This window comes from Cetorhinus maximus, chromosome 20 (assembly GCF_964194155.1).
Source record: "Cetorhinus maximus chromosome 20, sCetMax3.hap1.1, whole genome shotgun sequence".
In the NCBI taxonomy this organism is placed as follows: Eukaryota; Metazoa; Chordata; class Chondrichthyes; order Lamniformes; family Cetorhinidae; genus Cetorhinus; species Cetorhinus maximus.
Window position 1 is genome coordinate 89,394,713 of NC_135898.1, and position 22,591 is coordinate 89,417,303.

Sequence of the window (22,591 nt, forward strand, 5' to 3'; positions counted from 1 at the left end):
CTGAAATCCAACCTCTTTGACCAAGCTTTTGATCACCTGACTTAATATCTCCTTATGTGGCTCGGTGTCAAATTTTGACTGTGAAGCACTTTGAGTACCATAAAGGTGCTATGTAAATATTGTTGCTCTCAGTTCAAAGCAATAATAGAAAGGGAAGCCCTTCAATAGATATACATACACAAGTTAGACCCAATGTTCGTTTAATAAATAATGCCTATAAATGTACTTTTGCATTTGGCAGGTTTCAGGTCTTGATGGTTTATTTGTCACGGTCTCCACAGCCTCCCAAGTCAGACTGTCCCATCAACACATAGAGGTAGGATTTGTACAACAACAAAATAAGTTTGATCAAGCTTTCTTGAAGATTAATGGTCTTCTACCAGCTTCCCTGTGCAATTGTTCTAAGAGTTTGCCCCTGACACACTTTGCTGGAATAGTAAAGCTGAGGAGCTTGGTCTTTGTGTCTGAGGACAGTTTTTCAGAGTAGAAGCTCATAAGCCTGAGAGCTAGTGGCTCATTTTGTCTTTAATCTTTTATGGATGTGACATGTTCTGGGACTCTGTTGCGAGAAGAATCAATAAAAAAAAGCTTAAATTGAATAATTGGAACTGTTGAAATCAAAGCTAATATTACAATTACTGCATTAAGCTAGAATGGCATTGATGAGGTGGCAAGTTGGACTCATCAACACATTTGCAGTTATTTGAATTAAAAGTTGAAAATATTTTTTATTAGCCATAGAAGTGTGGCCAATTTTGAGGAGAAAATGCTGCAGTGCAAATTCATTGGTGACTTCTTCATTTCCTCAAACAAATCGGGTCTCAATGTAGGGTGACAGTGAAACAAATCAAAGTACTGTTTTAGTTTTCAAACCATGGGACGCTATAGGTGATCAACATTATCCACAACCTGCTTATCTTCATTTTTTCCATTCGCGTCTTCCCACTGTCCCGACCTCTCAGTCTCGCTCGTCCACATGGCGATCACCCAATTGGGAGTCATCCCATCATGTTGAAGGACCCTAAATTCACCTGGACTACGCCCACATTGTAAATGCGCCCTGTTATTGCATGTGGTGCAAGTTTGTACATTTCTGGTAACCATCTTACATTCAAGTAACAATTTTCTTTGAAGCCTCCTTGCTGAGGAGTCATTCTGTGGGCACTGACTATGCTTTGGTGCATTGAAACATTAAAACTGGTTGACCATCTAAATGGTCACAGATGGGCAGGGAAAGGAGATGTGGTGTAGTGTGTAGCCTAGACAATAGTTTTTCATTCTGAGTATCCTGTGCCCCCCCCTCCCCCTCCTCCTGCCCACTTACTACATGTAATTGGCAGCGTAGGTGGGTTTGCATATTGAGGTTGCGAGGTTTTGCTTGCAATGTGTTGCACCACTGTTTTTTTTTGTTCCAAACAAGACTGCAGTCTTATTTTTTTACGAGAATTTTGTATGCAAGTCACAGCGAAATGGAACACTTTCTGTGTTGAGCTCCCATTGTCAGCATCAAGCACTCCCACGTCAGGTTAGCACAGTTGAATGCAAAGTAAATCTTCCTCTTTTCTGCCCTAACAATATGCTTTAGTCTCTAGCCTCATGAACCACACCACTCTGACAATTTTCCATTTGAGTCATTCATGGCCACACTGCTACTGAGGAGGGTTTTGTGCTCTAGGCTTGTGCCTACTGAGAACTGGATTAAGAGGGTTCAAACTATTTCACATCAGATTATTACAATGAGAAAGTTCATCCCATGAGCCTGAATGGTCAGTGCCTAAACCACTCCTACATTACATTCAGTTCCTTCACGTTCTGAGGTGGGTTCTCTAATCAGATGCCCAACTTAAAAGAACATTTCAAAAGAATAATCAGCTTTGGATCTTCATTCTTGGAGAAGGAGGGTATTGTGAGTGGAACATCAGACAGCAATAGAAGCAGATAGAAGTGTAATCCTCAAAGGAAATAAGCCTTCTGTCAGAATACTTTTGACATTCAAATTTATGACTATATTTTAGTTCTTGGAAGAGGAAGCGATGACTTTTTAAATTAACATTACAAAGGTGTTGCTTCAAGGAACTCAACTGACTTAGAAACATTAAAGTTTCATGCTGAAACACCTTAAGTCTGATCTCAATAGATGATTTTTTTTATTAAAGGTACATAAATAGTTTGCCTGATGGCTAAGTGGTTAAATTTGATACTAAGCTGTGCAGATCAGGCCCCCATTTGCTCTCAGACCTGTGCTAATTTTGCTGATTACAACAGAATTGGCCAGTGGCCCACAGTGAGTGACTCATGGGAGTAAATTCGGCCTGGATTAGCACTCTTGCTTGACCTCTGCTGGAAAGTGTGTATATGTAAGATAGAGATTGGATTTGTAGGTAGGAAAGAAGGAAGGGACTTACATTTAAAACTTCTTCATATAGTGCAATGGGATGTCTTACACCACCGAAGAGGGCAGATCTGATCTTGAGTCTTGTGTCTTAACCAGAAGAGGGTACCAGCGACCATGCAGTGCTCCTTCAGTACTGCGCTGAAGTGTTTAAGAGAACATTTAGTGCTCAAATCCTGGAGTGAGGCTTGAAACTATGACCTTCTGCCCACAATCACTGGTCCAGAACATAGCATGGCCACAAAGGCAAAATGCCAGAGAAGTGTGGAAAAGAATACCAGAATGAGTCCTCTCATTCAGGGGAGATTGGTTGAAAACTCGAAAGGGAAATCAATGCCAAAAATCTGCTTATGCTGCATCTGAGTGGCCAGTTCAATTTATACCACATGTTTACAACTGTTTCTGGGGAGAATATGGAATGAGATGACCATTAAAATCTGCTCAGAGAACCTAACTACACAATATTTGATGCTGGCAGCTATACGTTTAACCAAGTCTAGATGCAGAGAACATTAAGTTGCCCCTTCCCTGTAGGCTTACAGGTTTCCCCTTGACAGTGAGGTTTGATTGGCTTTTTGACGCTAGGGAGGTAGGGCAGAGGGATTTGGGATATCACATCTGAACCCATTCTGCTCTTTACCTGATGTCATGTGTGGCTCACTTGATAGCTTTCGGGATAGGGAACACCAAGAGATTTCGCTCCCACCTCCCTAATTCAGGGACATGGTGACCAACCATTACCTCTGCTGGTTAGCACAGCATGTATTGTCAACCTGGGACCTTCCTGTTGCTGACTGGCTAAGTTTGCTGAGCATCAGGAGAGCTGTATACACCTTGTGGCATTGTGGCAGCAGACAAATTTAAATTCAATTAATTAAATAAAAACACATCTGGAATACAAGCTACAGCTACTAGCTTCTCGTAAAAACCCCATCTGGTTCACGACTGTCATTAAGAGAATAGAACCTGCTGTCCTTACCCAGTCTGGCCGATGTCTGGCCCTCCTGGGGGAGGCGATGCATAGTGGTAATATCACTCGACTAGTAACGTAGAGGTCCAGGCTAATGATCTGGAGATATGGGTTCAAATCCCACCACAGCAGCTGGTGGAAATCAAATTCAATCGTAACCATGACAACTATCGCTGATTATTGTTAAAAACCCATCTGGTTCACTAATGTCCTACAGGGAAGGAAATCTGCCATCCTTACCTGGACTGGCCCACATCTGGCTCCAGATCCACAACAACGTGGTTGACTCTGAACTGCCCTTGGCAGTTAGCAAGCCACTCAGTTCAAGGGCAATTGGGGATGGGCAATAAATGCTGGCCTTGCCAGTGATGCCCACATCCCAAGAAGAAAAAAAGTGATTCTGACCCCCGGCAATGTGGTTGACTCTTAATTGGCCTTTGAAATAGGCCCAGAAAACCACTCAACTGTACCAAACCACTTCAACAGTGGTCTGAGGAATGGGCAATAAAAACTGGGGTTGCCAGTGATTTCTCACGTCCCATGAATGAGTTGAAAAATATCCTCCTTCGGATGAAATTTGCTCCTGCGGTATATTCTGTTGTCTGCCCTGTAAGTCATAAGATTGAAACCCGTTAGATTCAGAAACTCACAGAAACACTTTGAGCAGCGAGAGAGTGTGGAATGCTGTAAACCTGCCGGTGAGTAAAATTTCAAAAGGATTACATAACAGGTTTTTACTGGTGGTAATGCGAGGGCAAGTCTGATTTGCGCACAGCCTGTAGGAATTTAAGTTGCATACAAATTAGTCTAGTGCGAGTGTAAATTAGTCAGTTTTTGGGGGAAGCTGCCCTTATGTGAGGACTTGCCACTCCCTGCCACAGCTCGCACCATCAATCAGCCAGCACTTGGCGAACTCAACCACTGTCAGTGCAAGGTCCTGGAGACTGAAATATGCATTTAGGAGAGGGCATAATTTTGCCCATATAAACACACACAATTACATACCAATTAGGAGCAAGAGTAGGCCATTCAGCCCCTCAAGTCTGCTCTGCCATTCATAAGGTCATGGCTGATCTGATTGTGGCCTCAACTCCACATCTTACCCCCAATAACCTTTGTCTCCTTTGTTAGTCAAGAATCTATGTACCTCTGCCTTAAAAATATTCATTAACTCTGCCTCCGACGCTCTCTGGGGAAGAGAGTTTCAATGATTCATGACCCTCAGAGAAAATAATTTCCTTTCAGCTTTGTCTTAAATGGGAGATCCTTTATTTTTGAATGGTGTCCCCTGGTTCTAGCCTCTCCCACAAGAGGAAACATCCTTTCAGCAAGTACCCTGTCAAGTCCCCCTCAGGATCTTATGGCCAGGGTTTTGCCCTCATCGGGCGGGCTCAGCAGGGGCGAGTAGGGGCAGTGGGGAAGGCGACCACCGCCCGCGATCGGGCCGCAACCACGATTTCACGCTGCAGGGCCAATTAAGGCCCATCCAACGCGAAATGCATGTTGCAACGCTTAGCGCTGCCTGTATGGAGAGTGGTGGGGGGGGAGGGAGGGAGGGAGGGAGTTGGGTGAGCTGGGAACTTAGCGCAAGTGCACACAGTAAAAACTCCCTGAGGCACAGAGCTGCCTCAGGGAGTTGAAGGTTTAAAATATTCAAAATAAAGAATTTTAAAATGTTAAAAAAACATGTCCCCTCATGTGACTCTGTCACATGAGCAGGAACATGTTGTGAATGAAATTTAAACATTTTAATTTCATTTTTATTTGCTTGTTGGGAACCTAATCCCGCCCCTGGATGAGGTTTCCTAAAAAATCCAAAGGCCGCTTGGCCTTTTCGCCCGCCCGCCCGCCAACCATAAGGTTGGACGGGCAGCGAAAAATTGAACTTAATTATTACTTTAATGGCCTTAATAGTTTTTGCCGACTCCTGCGCGCACCCACCGGCCGAAATATCGCGATGACATCGGGACCCTCGCCCAGCATCGTCTTGCATCATTTTACGCTCGCTTGGGTCGGGCACGTGCCTGCCCAACGAGCAATAAATTCTGGCCTATATGTTTCAATAAGATCACCTCCCAATCTTCTAAACTCCAATGGATACATGCTCAGCCCATCCAACCTTTCCAGTGTTGCTTCTGCCCAAACAGAGAATCCTAATGCTTTTATGAGGTAGTTTCAGTCAACGACCTTACCTCCGGTTTAAATTTTAAACCAGTTTCCTGACTCAAGAGTGTTATATCATGGGGTGAGGGGGAGGGTGATAGTGCCCCCGTGACATCCCAGTCCTATTTAAACTTTGTCTGGGTGCGGTCCCCATCAGCAAAAAGGAGCTCATTGCTGCCAGTGAGGCAAAGGTTGGTGTGGCAGCGGGACATGCACTTCAGTGACGAGTACATGGTTGTGGATCAATATCTAAACATTCTTGCCTCTGGGTCAGAACGTTGTGGGTTCAAATCCCATTCCGAGACTGGAGCACAACAATCATGGGTTGAGGTAGCGCTGCAATGTCAGATGTGCTGCCTTTCGAGTGAGGTGATAAACTGAGGCCCCCCATCTGCCCTCTCAGGTGAATGTGAAAGATCCCCTTTAAAGCCGACCAGGGGAGTTATCAGCGCCAATATTTATCCCTCAATCAACATCTCAAGAGCAGGTCAGCTGGTCATTATCACATTGCCGTTTGTTGGAGTTTGGTAAGTTGACCGGTGTTATCTAACTTTATAACAGTGAAGTCACTTCAAAACGTACCTCACCGGTTGCAAAACACTTTGAGATGTTGGGTGGTTGTGAAAAGCGCTATATCAATGAAAGTCTTTCATTTTTTTTTGTCAAATGCTTTGAGGCACTGCAGTCAACACAAGTTCTCTCTTGTTGAAGCCTCACCCTCTGTTCAATGGGGCCTTCATTCCCTTCTCCTAAGTCATCTCCCAATCACCGTGCGCTCCCCTCCCAATTTTTTTGGAAACACCTTGGGATGTTTTGCTACATGAAAGGCTCTGAGGGCAAGTTATTCCTGCAGGTAGCAACCTGTGTTTCTCAGTGGTTGCCGAACTCCAGAGTATAAAATAGTAAGAATGGCTACAGTCCAAGCAGCCAGCAGTACAAACCTCAAAAGAGGGGCGTGGGGGATGGGGGGGGAAACACCTAATTCACTGACATATCTCTGTTTGAAACCCTTTGCAATTTTACACTCAGATCAGTTTGTTGATAGCTCTGCTGCAATATTAAATATGCATGTGCTTTGACAAGTGCCTACTCTGTCATCACCCTGGGTTTAACTGTGATCAAGGCAAAGTTGGCTTTAGGATTTTTTGGCTCCTTTCACACACAGCGCTGCGTTAAGGATTAAATTAATGAAGAAAATAAAGTTTATTATAATCCTGCACAGCCATCAAGGAGTTCTGGAACAATCTGTCCTGTGTATTAATCACGTATCAGATGTATTTAGATCAAGGTTAAAAATGCGTTGATCTGCCATCTTCCAAAATTCCTCCCCATAAACATTATATTCTTCCAAAAAAAAACAACCAATCAAAATGCACTCCAGAAGCACCTAGAGAACCACCTCCAGCAACAAAAGAATGCATGGCACTAATTAGAATTTAAAGTTGGATTACTTCGCGATTTAAGGATTGGAAAAATATTGTGTTGGCAGGTCGGAATTCTAATTCCGCAGTTAGTTGGTTAATCGGCATGTGAGAGGGATCATTGTAGAAAGGGAATGAAGGCACGATGTTTTCACTTTTACAACAAACTAATTCAGCATTGAAGCCAGTCCCTCCAACCAGACTTCAGTCGGCTTTGAGAAGGATTGGAATGTTATAAGGGAAATGCAGAACACTCTGAAAGTGGAGTTGGCGGTGGCTCAGTTGTCTTGAACTCGAACCTCCCAACTAAGAATGCAAGACCTACTCCAGGATTGAGCACAACAATCCAGGCTGACATTCCAGTGCGGGACAGAAGGGGTGCTGCACTCTCAGAGGTGCCGTCTTTCAGATGAAACGTTTAAACTGAGAACCTTTCTACCTTCTCAGTTGGATGCAAAAGATCCCACATAGAAACTATTTTGAAGAGGAGTGTTCTCCCTGAAGCCCTGGTCAAGTCAAGGTTACTAATACAGGATTATCTCGTCGTTATCATGGGCGGAATTCTGCCCTTGGTGTGCAGGCTCAGCGGGGGGCGGACGGGAAGCCGACTGCTGCCTGCACTTGGGCCCGGAAGAAAATTTCATGCCGGCGGGTCAAATAAGGCATGCCCAGCGTGCCCAGGGGGTGGGGAGGGCCGTGGGAGCCGGGAGAGCGCTACCTTTGCGCACGAGTGTGCGCTACATAATCTCCCTGAGGCCTAGAGCTGCCTAAAGGAGATGCACTGATTTCAAAAAGAATATTAAATATTTTATAACCTCTGTTACAAGTTGTCAATGAAAAAATAAAGTTTTCATTTGATTTTTATTTGCTTTTGGAAACCTCATCCCGGCCCGTGGGTGTGGTTTCCAAAAAAGCGCAAAGGCCGCTTGGCCTTTTCGCCTGCCCCCCGCCAACTGTAAGGTTGGACGGGCAGCGAAAAATTTCTTTCAATTAACTTTTTAATGGCCTTAATAGGCAGTTTAATTGTCGGCGGGCGTGCTGCTGACTCCCGCGCGCACCCACCAACTGAAATATCGTGCGTCATTTTACTCTTGGTCGGGTCGGGTGCGCGCCTGCCTGCCGAGCTAAAAGTTTTACCCCACGTTTCTGTTCGTGGGATCTAGCTGTGCTTAAATTGGCTGCCACTTTCCAACATTAAAACAGTGACCACACTTTGAGAGTGCTTCATTGGCTATAAAGTGCTTTGAGACATTGGGTGGCTGTGGAAGGCACTGTTAAAATGCAAGCCCTTCTTTATTCGTTAAACAAGTCAAGAGCCTTGATAAGATTATAGTGGGGGTAGAATATTGGGACCGCAAGCCCATCCCATGATGCATGTTAGCTTGACACAGGAGGTGGTACAGAAGCTGAAAGTGTTAGATTGAAGCTAGAAAACAAATGCGTCCAGAATTAGTCACTCTGATGGAGTACGGTGAATATGCTGCATTGCTAGGAATGCCAGAATCTGCTGAAATATTAAACTGAGGCTGAGCCTGGCTGTTGCAGTGCATGTTTAAAATCCCATGGCATTATTTGAAGGACACTACAGAGTTGTCCTGGCAACAGCAAAAAACAGTTTGAATGGGTTTTCATCTCACTGTGCTTTGGTGAAACTTGAATTGGCTGTCATTTTGCCTACATATATAGTCACTGTACCTCACTGTACCTTACTGTATCTCATTAACTCACTATCTCACTGTATCTATGGAATTTTGTGTACAGTTCTGGTTGCCGCATTACAGGAAGGACATAATTGTTCTGGAGAGAGTACAGAGGAGATTTACAAGGATGTTGACACTGCTTGAAAATTGCAGCTATGAGGAGAGATTGGATAGGCTGGGGTTGTTTTCCTTGGAATAGAGGAGGCTGAGGGGTGACCTAATTGAGTTGTATAAGATTATGAGGGGCCTAGATAAAATAGACAGGAAAGACCTGTTTCCCCTAGCGAAGAGGTCAATTATCAGGGGGCACAGATTTAAGGTGATTGGTAGGAGGATTAGAGGGGACATGAGGAGAAACGTCTTTACCCAGAGGTTGGTGGGTGTTTGGAACTCGCTGCCTGGTTTGGTGGTGAAGGCAGAAACCCTCAACTCATTTAAAAAGCACCTGGATCTGCACCTGATCTGCTATAACCTGCAAGGATACGGACCAAGTGCTGGAAAGTAGGATTCGAATGGGCAGCTAGTTTCTTTATTTCTTTATTTCTCAGCCAGTGCAGACACAATGGGCTGAATGGCCTTTTTCCATGCCATAGCTTTTCTATGGTTCTAGGGTGTGCATTCTGATTTTTCCACCAGCTGGTGCATGTGCTTTGCAGACTGGGGGGAAAAAACAGAGTCTATGAAAAGCGGGTAAGAGGAGTTTGAGAATTAAGAGCACAAAATGGAAGCGGTTGCCATGCAAATATTGGAATTAGAGAAACCACGAGTAACACTTGAGCACAGAGAAAGAATACTTACTAACAAAGAATGCAACAGAGAGAAGAGAGCACAACTGAGAGAAGGAAAGGGGTGGAGTGAGGACTGAAAGGGGGGTGGTGGGGGGAGAGAGAGAGAGAGAGAGAGTGATTGAGAGAGCAGTGTTGGAGAATAGATTGGAGAGACAGTAAATGAAGGGAGAGAGAGCAAAAGAGAAAGAAGTTGATGGTCAGCAGACAGCTACAGGCAAGGAAAGAGACAGAGGTGTAGAACCTTGAATGAGGTGGAGAGAGGATGGTTTATTTTTAGCGTATATGTCCACACCTTTTTTCCCTTTGGGGAATAGTGGGGAAGCAGCGGAAGGATTTGCAGACTGATTATCAGCCCATTGGACTGTGCCATAAACACACCTCCCATGGCCAACAAGTCCTGGTATGGGTTTGAACATAGAGCTTCTGGCCCAGAGGTGGGGGTGCTACCACTGCACCACAAAACCTCCACAGAGAGGATGGTTACAGTATAGTTCAGCAGCGAGAACAGATGAGGTCATGGTTAAAAAAGGCAAGGTCTCTGAAAACTGAACCGGGTTGCAATTTCAACAGGTTTAATTTTCCCTCCAAAATCTCTTTTCAGTTTAAACTGATTCCTATTGGGAGAATACAGTGCCAGGTTGAAGGCTGTAGACTTAGCTTTTACCTTTTGAAACAATAAACAAACATTGCGCTGACCCTGTAATATTAAAGAGGTCTTCTCTCTAGTCCTTTCCCCATTTGCACCCCCCCCCACCATACCCCCTTCATCCCAAAATACCTGGTCTCCATGTTGTTTTTTTGGCAGCTAGTATCCGGGTGGAGGAAAGTTACTAAAGCTTTCCTGGGAAAATAGGAATGCCATAATGAAGTTTACTGCATTAACTCCAAAGTCAATATTGCCATAAGGTCACAATGCAAAAATAGTTAAAGTGCAAGCTCAAAAGATGATATGTGTGGGAGGGGGTGCAGAGATGTGACAGACCAACTCCTTTCTCATAAAGTCCACTTCAATTATTGGAGGAGATGTGATAAATTGTTCTACAAGATTTACAGGGCTACTGGGGAAGAGCAGGCGTGTTGGAATTAATTGAATAGCTCTACCAAAGAGCATGACGGGCTGAATGGGCTCCTACTATGCTGTATCATTCTATGGTTCTATAAGTGCAAGCACTTATCATTTGCAACAGCTGCAAAGCCGATTTATAATATGGGAGACTTTAAGTTAAACCACATGAACACAAGGGGCAGACAACATGCTGAAGGGACTGTGCTGAGGCTGCTGCTCCCTTTTCCATACTCTGGACATGGATTCATGTGCAAACAGGCTGTTAAAGAGTACCCCAAATGCTAATCCAGATGACTCACTTGTTAGAGGCTAATAAATTCAGCATATTACGGAATAGGACTATGACCCAAAAAGAGTTTAAGCTTTACAACATGGCTGGAAGTCCACTCAAAGCTCAATGGGTAAAGGCACTATTACAAAAACCTGCTAGGGTCCCACAGAGATGTCTTGAGCTTGATGCTATGTCCACAATCAAGAAATTCAGCCAGGGTTTCTTCTCCAGATTGTTGTCCAGCAGACCTCTACTGGAAAGTGCATGGATATGGAGATCAGGTGAAAAGCAGCAATAAGCTTATTGATTCACCCACCATGGGCAAATAATTCACTAACATTCACTGTCTTAAGTTCACAGATGAAGACGCTTAGCGGAAGGCACCACAAAGCTACCAATAACTATGGGAGCATATACAATATGTGTCATCATCTGCAGGAGTGGAAACACCTATATTTTGCTGAGCACAGGGAGAGAACAAAACTCTACAACCCTGAGTATCAAAAGATCATCCAGAGCTTGAACAATTGCTGAATCTCTGTAAAAACATAGATCAAGACCTCCAACAAGAGAGAGAATCTAACCATCTCTCCTTGACATTCAATGGCATTACCATCATTGAATCTCCCACTATCAGAATCCTAGGGGATTACCATTGAACAGAAACTTAACTGGACCAGCCAAAAAATACTGTGGCTACAAGAACAGGTCAGAGGCTGGGAATTCTATGCTGAGTAACTCACCTCCTGACTCCCCAAAGCCTGTTCACCATCTACAAGACACAAGTCAGAAATGTGATGGAATACTCCCCACTTACCTGGATGAGTGCAGCTCCAACAACACTCAAGAAGATCAACACCATCCAAGACAAAGCAGCCCAACATTATTGGCACCCATCCACTACATTAAAAATTCGCTCCCTCCACCACCAATGCACAGTGGTAGCAGTGTGTACCATTTACAAGATGTACTGTAGCCACTCACCAATGCTCCTTCGATGGCAGTTGTCAAACCCATGACTTCTACCCCCTAGAAGGTCAAGGGCAGCAGATGCATGGGAACACCACCTGCAGGTTTCCCTCCAAGCCACTCACCATCCTGACTTGGAATTATATCACCGTTCCTTCACTGCCGCTGGGTCAAAATCCTGGAACTCCCTCCCTAACAGCACTGTGGGTGTACCTACAGCACATGGACTGCAGAAGGCGGCTCAGTACAACCTTCTCAAGGGCAATTAGGGTTGGGCAACAAATGCTGGCCTATATCCTATGAAAGATTTTTTAAAAAGCAGCTCACTTAGGAACACTTCAGGAAACTGGGGTAATAACTGGTTAACCTTTGCAGCCAGTGCTTGTGCTTTTTTCCAATTCATTGTAAAGTTTCACTTGGAGCTGCTGCACCTGGTCAATGCCTTTCACTCATGACCAGCTATCTGGGCAGCTGCAGGCACACAGTGGTCTGGATTTCGCAGGAGCTGACAGTCAAGCACTTGGTGTAATGGGTTGGGTGGGAAACCATGCACTTGAACATTGAATTCACAAAGGGAGGAGATGATATGTATGGCCTCATGGCATTAGTGGTGTCAGGAGAACCTGCATCATCACCTTCTGGATGGAATAACTCTCCTTCCTTCCCGTTTGTTGCCAACTGTCTTGGTGGGTTTGGGGTGCACTTTCTTAAAGCCCTCCTTTGACATCATTGCTTTCTTTTTCTGAGTGAACACATGGACACAAACCAATGCTTCAACAACCTGACTTAGTGGATGTGTTGAGAGGGATAGGCAGCCTGAAGTAAATAGAGACTGGAATCCTAGCTAGCCTCTGGTTCACTGAGTGCAAGGGTACGTGTGTGTATTATACACAATTAAAAATTGTGAATCTACACAAGATTACAGTGGCACTACACACAATTAAGATCAGTTGTATTTTATATGTCAAATTCAGTTCATTGGCTGAACTACTCATGATTTAGAGACAAAAGACTCAAGTAACAATGTCACAAGCATGTTACAGAGTCCGAGAGCTGCATAAGAACCGCATTCAGTGAGGATGCTCCAGGTTCTGTTTATAGAACAGGGCAGGCATTATAGAACCAATAAATCACTTAAAAATTACTGAGTGACTTATTGGACAGATTAATTGCGCAATATGAGGAGGTCATGGTTAGAAGTTACATGCAATTTACGTCACTTAGGGGTTCTGGCAATCATCAAGGAATGGTTTGTGTTGAAAGGATCCTGGAGGAAAGAGTCTTAGTTGGGCCGTGGTACAACACTTTTCTGACAGGGAAATGAAGATGGCCATACTTTGAGTCAGTGGAAGGGCAACACAGATTTGGGATGGAAGATTAAATATATGTTAAAAATGATAATTTTTTAAAAAATCACAAAACTGGAGAAAATCAATTACATCAAAAGGAGCTGCAAGTCGCTGCATGATATTGGCTGTATATTAAATAGCACTATCAGTAGCTTTTTTTATTCATTTATGGGATGTGGGTGTCATTGGCTGGGCCAGTATTTATTGCCCACATCTAATTGCCCTTGAGAAAGTAGCGGTGAGCTGCCTTTACCGCTGCAGTCCCTGTGGTGTAGGTACACCCACAGTGATGTTGGGGAGGGAGTTCCAGGACTTTGACCCAGAGACAGTGAAGGAATGGCGATATATTTCCAAGTCAGGATGGTGAGTGACTTGGAGGGGAGCTTCCAGGTTGTGGTGTTGCCATGTATCTGCTCCCCTTAACCTTTTAGATGGTAGTGGTCATGGGTTTGGAAGGTGCTGCCTGAGGAGCCTTGGTGAGTTTCTGCAGTGCATCCTGTAGATGGTACACACTGCTGCTACTGTGCGTCGGTGGTAGAGGGAGTGAATGTTTGTGGATGTGGTGCCAATCAAGTGGGCTGCTCTGCCCTGGATGGTGTCAAGCTTCTTGAGTGTTGTGGGAGCTGCACGCTTCCAGGCAAGTGGATCACACTCCTGATTTGTGCCTTGCAGATGGTGAACAGTCTTTGGGGAGTCAGGAAGTGAGCTACTCACCACAGGATTCCTAGCCTCTGACCTTCTTGTAGCCACAGTATTTATATGGCTAATCCAGATCAGTTCCTGGTCAATGGTAACCCCCAGAATGTTGAAAGTGCAGGATTCAGTGATGGCAATGCTATTGAATGTCAAGGGGTGATGGTTAGATTCTCTCTTGTTGGAGATGGTCATTGCCTGGCACTTGTGTGGGGAAAATGTTACTTGCCACTTGTTAGCCCAAGCCTGGATATCGTCCAGGTCTTGCTGCATTTGGACATGAACTGCTTCAGTATCTGAGGAGTCGAAAATGGTGCTGAACATCAGCGAACATCCCCACTTCTGACCTTATGATGGAAGGAAGGTCTTTGATGAAGCAGCTGAAGATGGTTGGGCCGAGGACACTACCCTGAGGAACTCCTGCAGTGATGTCCTGGAGCTGAGATGACTGATCTCCAACAACCACAATCATCTTCCTTTGTGTTAGGCATGACTCCAACCAGTGGAGAGTATTCACCCTGATTCCCATTGACTCCAGTTTTGCTAGGGCTCCTTGATGCCACACTCAGTCAAATGCTGCCTTGATGTCAAGGGCAGTCACTCTCACCTCAAATTCAGCTCTTTTGTCCATGTTTGAACCAAGGCTATGATGTGCCGCTAGGGATGTGCAAAGAGAGATGTAGAATATTGATACAGGTGGCTGCTGTTTGTGTGGATAATGCATGCTACAGAACCCACCACCCAACACAAGCTCCAGAACACAATGCCAAATGCATGCTCCAGCATCCAGTGTATAATGCATGCTCCAGAACCCAGCCCCTAATTCATGCTCACGACTCTGTTCTCAAATTCTCTCACTGGTGAAGTCTACCCCCTCATCCTATTCCATGCCCCAGTATTCTTCCTACCTCCCCACCCCTTGCAATTAGGTAACCTCGGACTCATTGTACATTTCCCACTAACTCCCATTCTGGATCTCGAAACTATGAGAAGTCAATGAAATACAAACGTATACTCTATCCTATCTTTCCCCACCCGCATCCTCCTGACTTTATACTTAAAACCTGTTACATCTCTCCTCTTCCAGTTCTGAATGATTATTGAAACATTAACTGTGTTTCTCTCTCCGCAGATGCTGAGTGTTTCTGGTGTTTTCTGTTTCTATTTCAGATCAGCAGCACTTTAAATTGACTCTCTCTTACAGCACCATGGCTTTGGATATTCTTCATCTACCAGAATTGACTGGAAGCGTCACTTGTGTCTGCTCATGGAGACCAAGACTTTCCTGGGACATGGCTCCTCATTGCAGATGTAGCTGCTTTTGCCAAAGAAAACCAGAATGGTTCCGCTTCCGCTGCTCGACCTGCTGCTGGCAGGAGTAAGGGAGGGTAGGAGGGGAGTGGGCAAAGCTAGTCATTGCATTATTTACAGATTTAATCAATCACAAAAGTGGGATCTCAAGCATGTCACCATCTGAAATTAATATTGAAAAACTGGGACTGTCATACTCTCTTTGAAAACAGCTGTCAGAAACCAACCACTGCCAATGAAAAATAAGAAAATCTAGGCCAGTTCAATTAGACCTTAGCAGGCCATTGCTGCCTTTTCAAAAGTTGCCACTTTTTAAAAGAAAGACCTTTCTCGCAGCTCGAGACACATTATAAGCGGCTTTGTTTTTGAAAGGATTTCAAACAGGGAAGAAATAATGGCCACATTCCAGGTTCGCTCAGTAAACAAATCCCTCCGTCTCAGAGACTGTGTTTACAAAAAAAAGTCATTCTATGTTTTGGATGTGGCGATTGGGCTCATTTTATGGTCTCTTCTCTTTATTGTAAATGCGGCAACATGCATATGTAGAAAAGCCACTCTTCTGTACGTGAGACTTTTGCTATCGTGTATCAATGGTGACTAATAAGGCCTTCACTTCCACTGAATTATAATAGAAATTCCCAGAATTCTTTATTTTAGATGGTCAAGGGCCAAGCTTCAAATCTAGATTTTTTTTTGTGGTGTTTCAATTGAAACAAGCCTCTTGTAACTAAGGCTGGATGGAATTACACAGCTGACAGCAATTAATAGGGGTGTGGTTAATAAGATTGTCCCTTTATGATATACATAAAAAAAATAAATCTCACAGGCACTGACTGAAGTCCCAACCAATGAACTTTTGCCTAGTGGTGGTGGTGTAATAAATGGAAACATTATATACTTGGAATGAGTTGCTAAGAAAACATAATTGGCTGAAAAGCTGTCAAAACGCAAAGGGAAATAAAACAGGCTTCCACTCTAGTTTGGTAACATCACAGCAGAGCCTGGCACGCAGATTGCTGACCGTAATCACAGAGGCCAGGCTATGTCCAACACAAAAAGAGCACCTCGCCAATATTTCACTTCACAGCATAGCCATGCAGCAAAAAAAATTAATCAGTGGCAATTCCTCCATTCAATGCTGCTCTTGAGCGGCGTTAAATTTGAGTTTTTTTAGGCTAATTTAACCCTGGTTCCTGCAGGCTCCAACTACTTTTATTATTTGCTTTTTGTTAAAGCAATCTTATTGTTCAAGAAAACTTTGCTCTTCCGCCGTGGGGCTCACACTCAAAACCCTATTTCGAATGCTGCGTATTTAGCAAATTTTGTCTCACTTCATTGAATAGGTCTTTGATATGTGGGTGAGGGTGAAAATCTTACATCCTCCTTTATCCTCATTGTGTCTTGAGCTATCCCAATATAGTTGCACTACTGGCATCTAACTGACTATGTGGAAAATTGCCCAAGTACATTCCATCCACAAAAAGCAGGATAAATCTAACATGGCCAGATCAGCATGCTCTCACTAATCAGCGAAGTGATTGAGTAATGCTACCTCGCCAATAACCTGCTCACTGATGCTCAGTTGGAGTTCCGCCAGGGCCAATCATTCCTGACCTCATTACAGCCTTGGTCCAAACATTCACAAAAGAGCTGAATTCCAGAGCTGAGGTGAGACTGACTGTCCTTGACATCAAGGCAGCATTTGACAGAGTGTGGCATCAAAGAACACCATTCTCCCCAAATTCCCCACAAAATCTTGTGGCAGCTTCACTTGGGCATATATCACCATTCCATCCTTGTTGCCGAATCTAAATCCTGGTATTCCCTACCTAACAGCATTGCAGGAGTGTCTTCGATACACAGACTGCTGCAGTTCACTCCCCATCCTTTCAGGGTAAATAGGATGGGCAATTAATACCAGCAACATCCACATCCCAAAATTGTTTTTTCTTTAATTCACTCTCCACTAGTGGAAGAAAGGAAAGCTCTACTAAAGGTTGGGACTGAGGCACATTGTGCTGCATTTAGAGTAAAACAATTTTTATAAAGTATCTGGCATTGCCAGATGCTAAGCTCTAGGTGCCTAAAATGGAAATAGACCCATTCACCAGCACTAATAACGTTCACCTAATCAGCACAAAGATCTCCCAGCCAACATCCCTCCCCCATTCAATGGCAAAGATAGAATACCTCATCAGTTTGTGGTATCTTGTATACAAATGGCAGCTAATTTTATGAACAATAATGTAGCTCAAGCGAACCCAACATAGGAGAAATGCTCTAGCAGGTTTGATAGATGTGATAATATTTATCCAATTTACCTAGTTTTCATTCCCATTCTTTTCAATGTTACACTTCACCTCAGTCTTGTCCCAATTAGATAACTAGGCACTATTCAATCACTAGAAATATTTGCTGGATCATTATGAGGCAGTCAACACGCAGCTATGGTCGTGTGCTACAGTTCACTCAGGGAGTCAGAGTTGCTGTGGACAAAAGAGCTGAACTCCAGCGATGAGGTGAGAATAACTGCCCTCGACATCAAGGCAGCATTTGACCGAGTGTGGCATCAAGGAGCCCTAGCAAAACTAGAGTTAATGGAAATCAGGGGGAAAACTCTCTGCTGGTCGGAGTCATTCCCAGCACTAAGGAAGATGGTTGTGGTTGTTGGAGGCCAATCATCTCAGTTCCAGGACATCACTGCAGGAGTTCCTCAGGGTAGTGTCCTCGGCCCAACCATTTCAGCTGCTTCATCAATGACCTTCCTTCCATCATAAGGTCAGAAGTGGGGATATTTGCTGATGATTGCACAATGTTCAGCACCATTTGCGACTCCTCAGATACTGAAGCAGTCCAAATACAGTAAGACCTGGACAATATCTAAGCTTGGGCTGACAAGTGGCAAGTAACATTCGTGCCACACAAGTGCCAGGCAATAACCATCTCCAACAAGTGAGAATCTAACCATTACCCCATGACATTCAATGGCTTTACCATACCTGAATCCCCCACTATCAACATCCTGGGGGGTGTTACCATTGATCAGAAACTGAACTGGACTAGCCATATAAATAATGCGGCTACAAGAGCAGGTCAGAGACTAGGAATCCTGTGGTGAGTAACTCACCTCCTGACTCCCCCAAACCTGTCCACCATCTACAAGGCACAAGTTAGGAGTGTGATGGAATACTGTCTGCTTGTTTGGATGAGTGCAGCTCTAACAACACTCAAGAAGCTTGACACCATCCAGGACAAAACAGCTTACTTGATTGGCATCCCACCCACAAACATTTGCTCCTTCCACTACTGACGCACAGTGGCAGCAGTGTGTACCATCTACAAGAAGCACTGCAGGAACTCACCAAGGCTCCTTAGGCAGTACCTTCCAAACCTGCAACCACTATCATCTAGAAAGTCAAGGGAATACCACCACCTGGAAGTTCCCTTCCAAGCCACTCACCATCCTGGCTTGGAAATATATCACTGTTCCTTCATTGTTGGTGGGTCAAAATCTGGAACTCCCTCCCTAATTGCACTGTGGATGTACCTACACCACAGGGACTGCAGCGGTTCAAGAAGGTAGCTCATCACCACCTTCTCAAAGGTAATTAGGGATGGGCAATAAATGCTGGCCTAGCCAGTGACACCCACATCCCGTAAATGAATTTAAAAAGCATACTTTTACAGGCATGTTGTAGTGTGATGGTTAAAGCTCCAACTTTCTTTCCATTACATGACTGACCAGGCTTCACTCCCACTCTCATCCCCTGCCATTGGCATGTTGGGAGGGTTTGCTGGTTGATAACCTGTTTGGCATTGTTATTAATGTACCTTCCTTGGCCATCAAGTCCTGGGGTGGGACTCGGGCCCAGACCTTCTGGCCCAGAGGGAGGGACACAACCGAGTGCACCACAAAACTTCTCATGCAGTTATGAAGGAACTTCTAGTTCCAAAATAATATAAAATCAGTACAAAATGGTGAAGTGTTATCCATTGTGTTACAGGAATTAACTTGACCTTCTAACAGTGGCCACGATTTTCCGGCCCTGTTGTGGTGGGACCCACTGTGGGGGATTCTGCAGCCCAGCCAAAAGCCCATTGACTTTTGGCAGGACTGGCCTATCCTGGTGGCAGGCGGGAGCAGAAAAGCCCATTTATGTGCTTGGGTCACTTCTGTTATTCATGGGCAACTTAGATAATCTGTCAACATTTGTCACAATTTCATATCCACTGGTCGAATAATGGTTTTCAAATAAAGGGAAAGAATTTCTGCTGAATTGTTCCAGAATACCTCATAGGTTCACTCCTTGTTCCTTATCATGTTAGATTGTTGATTGAAGGTAAGCTAATACTAAACATTTTGCACAGTTGCTGCAGGCATTGTAGCAGTCTTAATCTAAGATTTTATACACCACATTTCTGCAGAAGGTATCACATGCACCTGTGTTCTGTTTCCTACAGGTAAACTCACAGGTTGTGGTGTTGAAGATTCTGTAAAAGTACTGGCAATACACAGTGTGGGGGCAGGGGGGAGGTCAACATATGGAAGAAAAAAACATTAAATATTCCATAACCATGTTTTTATTTCAGATTGCCAGCTTTTGGTTCTGCTTTCCATCTCCACTTCAGTAGAGCTGCCAACTATGTAATGTCAAATGGGAAGATAGCATTATTTCTAGGAGTGGGGAAAGAGACCAACCCACTCCAGCCAAAAGGGCAATGCCAAAAAATACCAATGCCACAATGTGGTAGGCTTGTTCAAAAGATTTAAATTAATGATAGAATGAGAAAACATTAGCATCCTATTTTTGCCCTTAAATCTTTTCAACAACCAAGATAGAAATCAGACCTGATTATACTTGTGCGTGCATCAATATGATCCAGTAAAAATTCAGAATTCCCATCTGTTGAGCACTGTTTTAGCGCTTTTGCAATGCAGTTACCATTTCTCACCAGATTTAGTCAGCATTTCTCAGACATTTTTTCTGAGCTGTTATGGATCCAGCATTTTAAAAGATACTATTTTTCTTGCATTTGAGAAACCTAGCAAACACAAAACATATATCCTACTTGTTCAGGGCAGGATAATTTCGAAGTGTGTCGAGGATGGGTCAAGATTTCGTTCTAAAGTCTGTGCCTATCTGATAACAAGCAGGAAGCAAAATTTAGAATAGCGCCCATTTTCTACTACTAGCTACATTCAGAATTGTTTGGAATTTATAAAGCACATTAGGCATCTAGAGGCAAAACAGCATTAGTACAAATGTTTCTCCTTAGGTCCTGAAAATTTGCCACAGCAATCTTGTCAATGCCTGGATCAAAGACCTACAATTTCTGAATCGACTGCAGTTTTTTCTGCATCCTTAAGTGATAACACAAACACATCAAACCTTTCAGTGAGTATGACTGTCAAGTGCTGACTCATCCGAATCCCACTATAGGAGGAGCCTGCAGGTTTCTTTCTCATAAATAATTCAAATGTGGAATAATTTACTAGAGAATGCCATTGATGTACATTTAAATGGGCTCAAGCCAACCACACATAATTCTGGTAAAAGTTTGAGGATATGGTGAGAGGTTGAAGTATTTTTCCCCCAAACAAGAGGATCCACTCAGATGGGTGCCTAAGCTTTCCCATGTTCCTTAATTTATATGGTTTCCAAATTTAGAAACTGCAAAAAAATGATACACTTTCCCTGCCCTGTCTACTTTTCCGGTATAAGTACGTTGACTCATGCAGAGGTACTCTCCCAAAAGATATCATTGACATCTGACACTGACAACTAAATGGTCAATCTTCTCAAGGAGCTAGAATAGCAAGTCAGCGGACTATGTCACCACAAGGACAAAGTCCCAATCTTCACAAATTATATACCCACTTCAACAATGTTCAATGGATAGCAATCAGGAATGTGATCCACAAGTAATTTTGCCCTTATCTGGGCAATAGAGGTTGCTTAACCTAGTATGGTCCACAAATCAAACCTACACTTTTGTTAGTCAGAATGACAGCGTCAGTGTGTTTTACCGCCAAACATTTTGTGGGCTGCAGAAGAGAAACTTTAATAATTTAATAACCTAATAAAAAATGCACATGACAGACCATGGAGATTTGGATTAAGATTTAATTATAGCCCTAATCATAAGTTTAGTATGCCCTGCTCTATCAAAATGAAAATTACATAATAGCACAAAACTACACTGTTTGATTCTTTTAGGCTAACATATTGGCATGGATAGAAAATTGGCTAGCTAACAGGAACCAGAGTAGACATAAATGGGTCTTTTTCTGGTTGGCGGATGTTGGGATCAGTGTTGAGGCCTCAACTTTTTACAATTTATATAAATGACTTGGTTGAAGGGACAGATGGTATGGTTACTACATTTACTGACGACACAAAGAAAGGTAGGAAAGTAAGTTGTGAAGAGAGTGTAAGGAAGCTACAAAGTGACATAGATAGGTTAAATGAGTGGGCAAAGACCTGGAAAATGGAGTATAAAGCAGGCAGACATTAAATTGTCCATTTTGGCAGGAAGAATAAAAAGCATATCATCCAAATGGTGAGAGATAGCAGAGCTCTGAGATTCAGAGGGATCTGGGTGTCCTAGTGTATGAATCACAAAAGGCTAGCATGCAGATACAGCAAGTAATTAGGAATGCTAATAGAGTGTTATCATTTATTGAGGAGAATTAAATTCAAAAGTAGGGAGGTTATGCTTCAGTTATACAGGACACTGGTGAGACCACATCTGGAGTACTGTGTACAGTATTGGTCTCCTTATTTAAGGAAAGATGTAAATGCATTAGCAGTTCAGAGGCTGTATTCTAGGCTAGTACCAGGAATAGGCAGGTTGTCTTATGAGGAAAGGTTGGACAGGTTAAGCTTTATCCACTGGAATTAAGAGTAAGAGGTGACTTGATCAAAACCTTGAAGATCCCGAGGGCTTTTGACAGAGTGGATATGGAATGGATATGGAGTGGATATGTTTCCTCTTGTGGGAGAATCTAGAACTAGGGGGTCATGGTTTAAAAATAAGGGATCACTCATTTAAGACAGATCAGGAGAAATTTTTTCTCACAGAGGGTCACAAGTCTTTGGAAATCTCTTCCTCAAAAGACAGTGGAAAGAGTCTTTCAATATCTTTAAGGCAGAGCTAGATAGATTCTTGATTAACAAGGGGGTGAAAGGTTATCAGGGCTAGGCAGGATGTTACAATCAGATCAGCCATGATTTTATTAAATGACGGAGCAGACTTGAAAGGCTGAGTGGCCTATCCCTGCTCCTAGATCGTATGTAGGAACTATCTATACCACATTAAAAAAAAAATTATCCAGTAGGTTTAAATATATATATTTAAAACATACAACAGCCCTGTTTTATTTAAGGGAACAGTAACATAGTGGTTATTAGACCAGAGGCCTGCACTAAGAGATGCTGGTTCAAATCCCACCACGGCAGCAGGGAAATTAAAATTCAGTTGGAAGGAAATCTGCCAT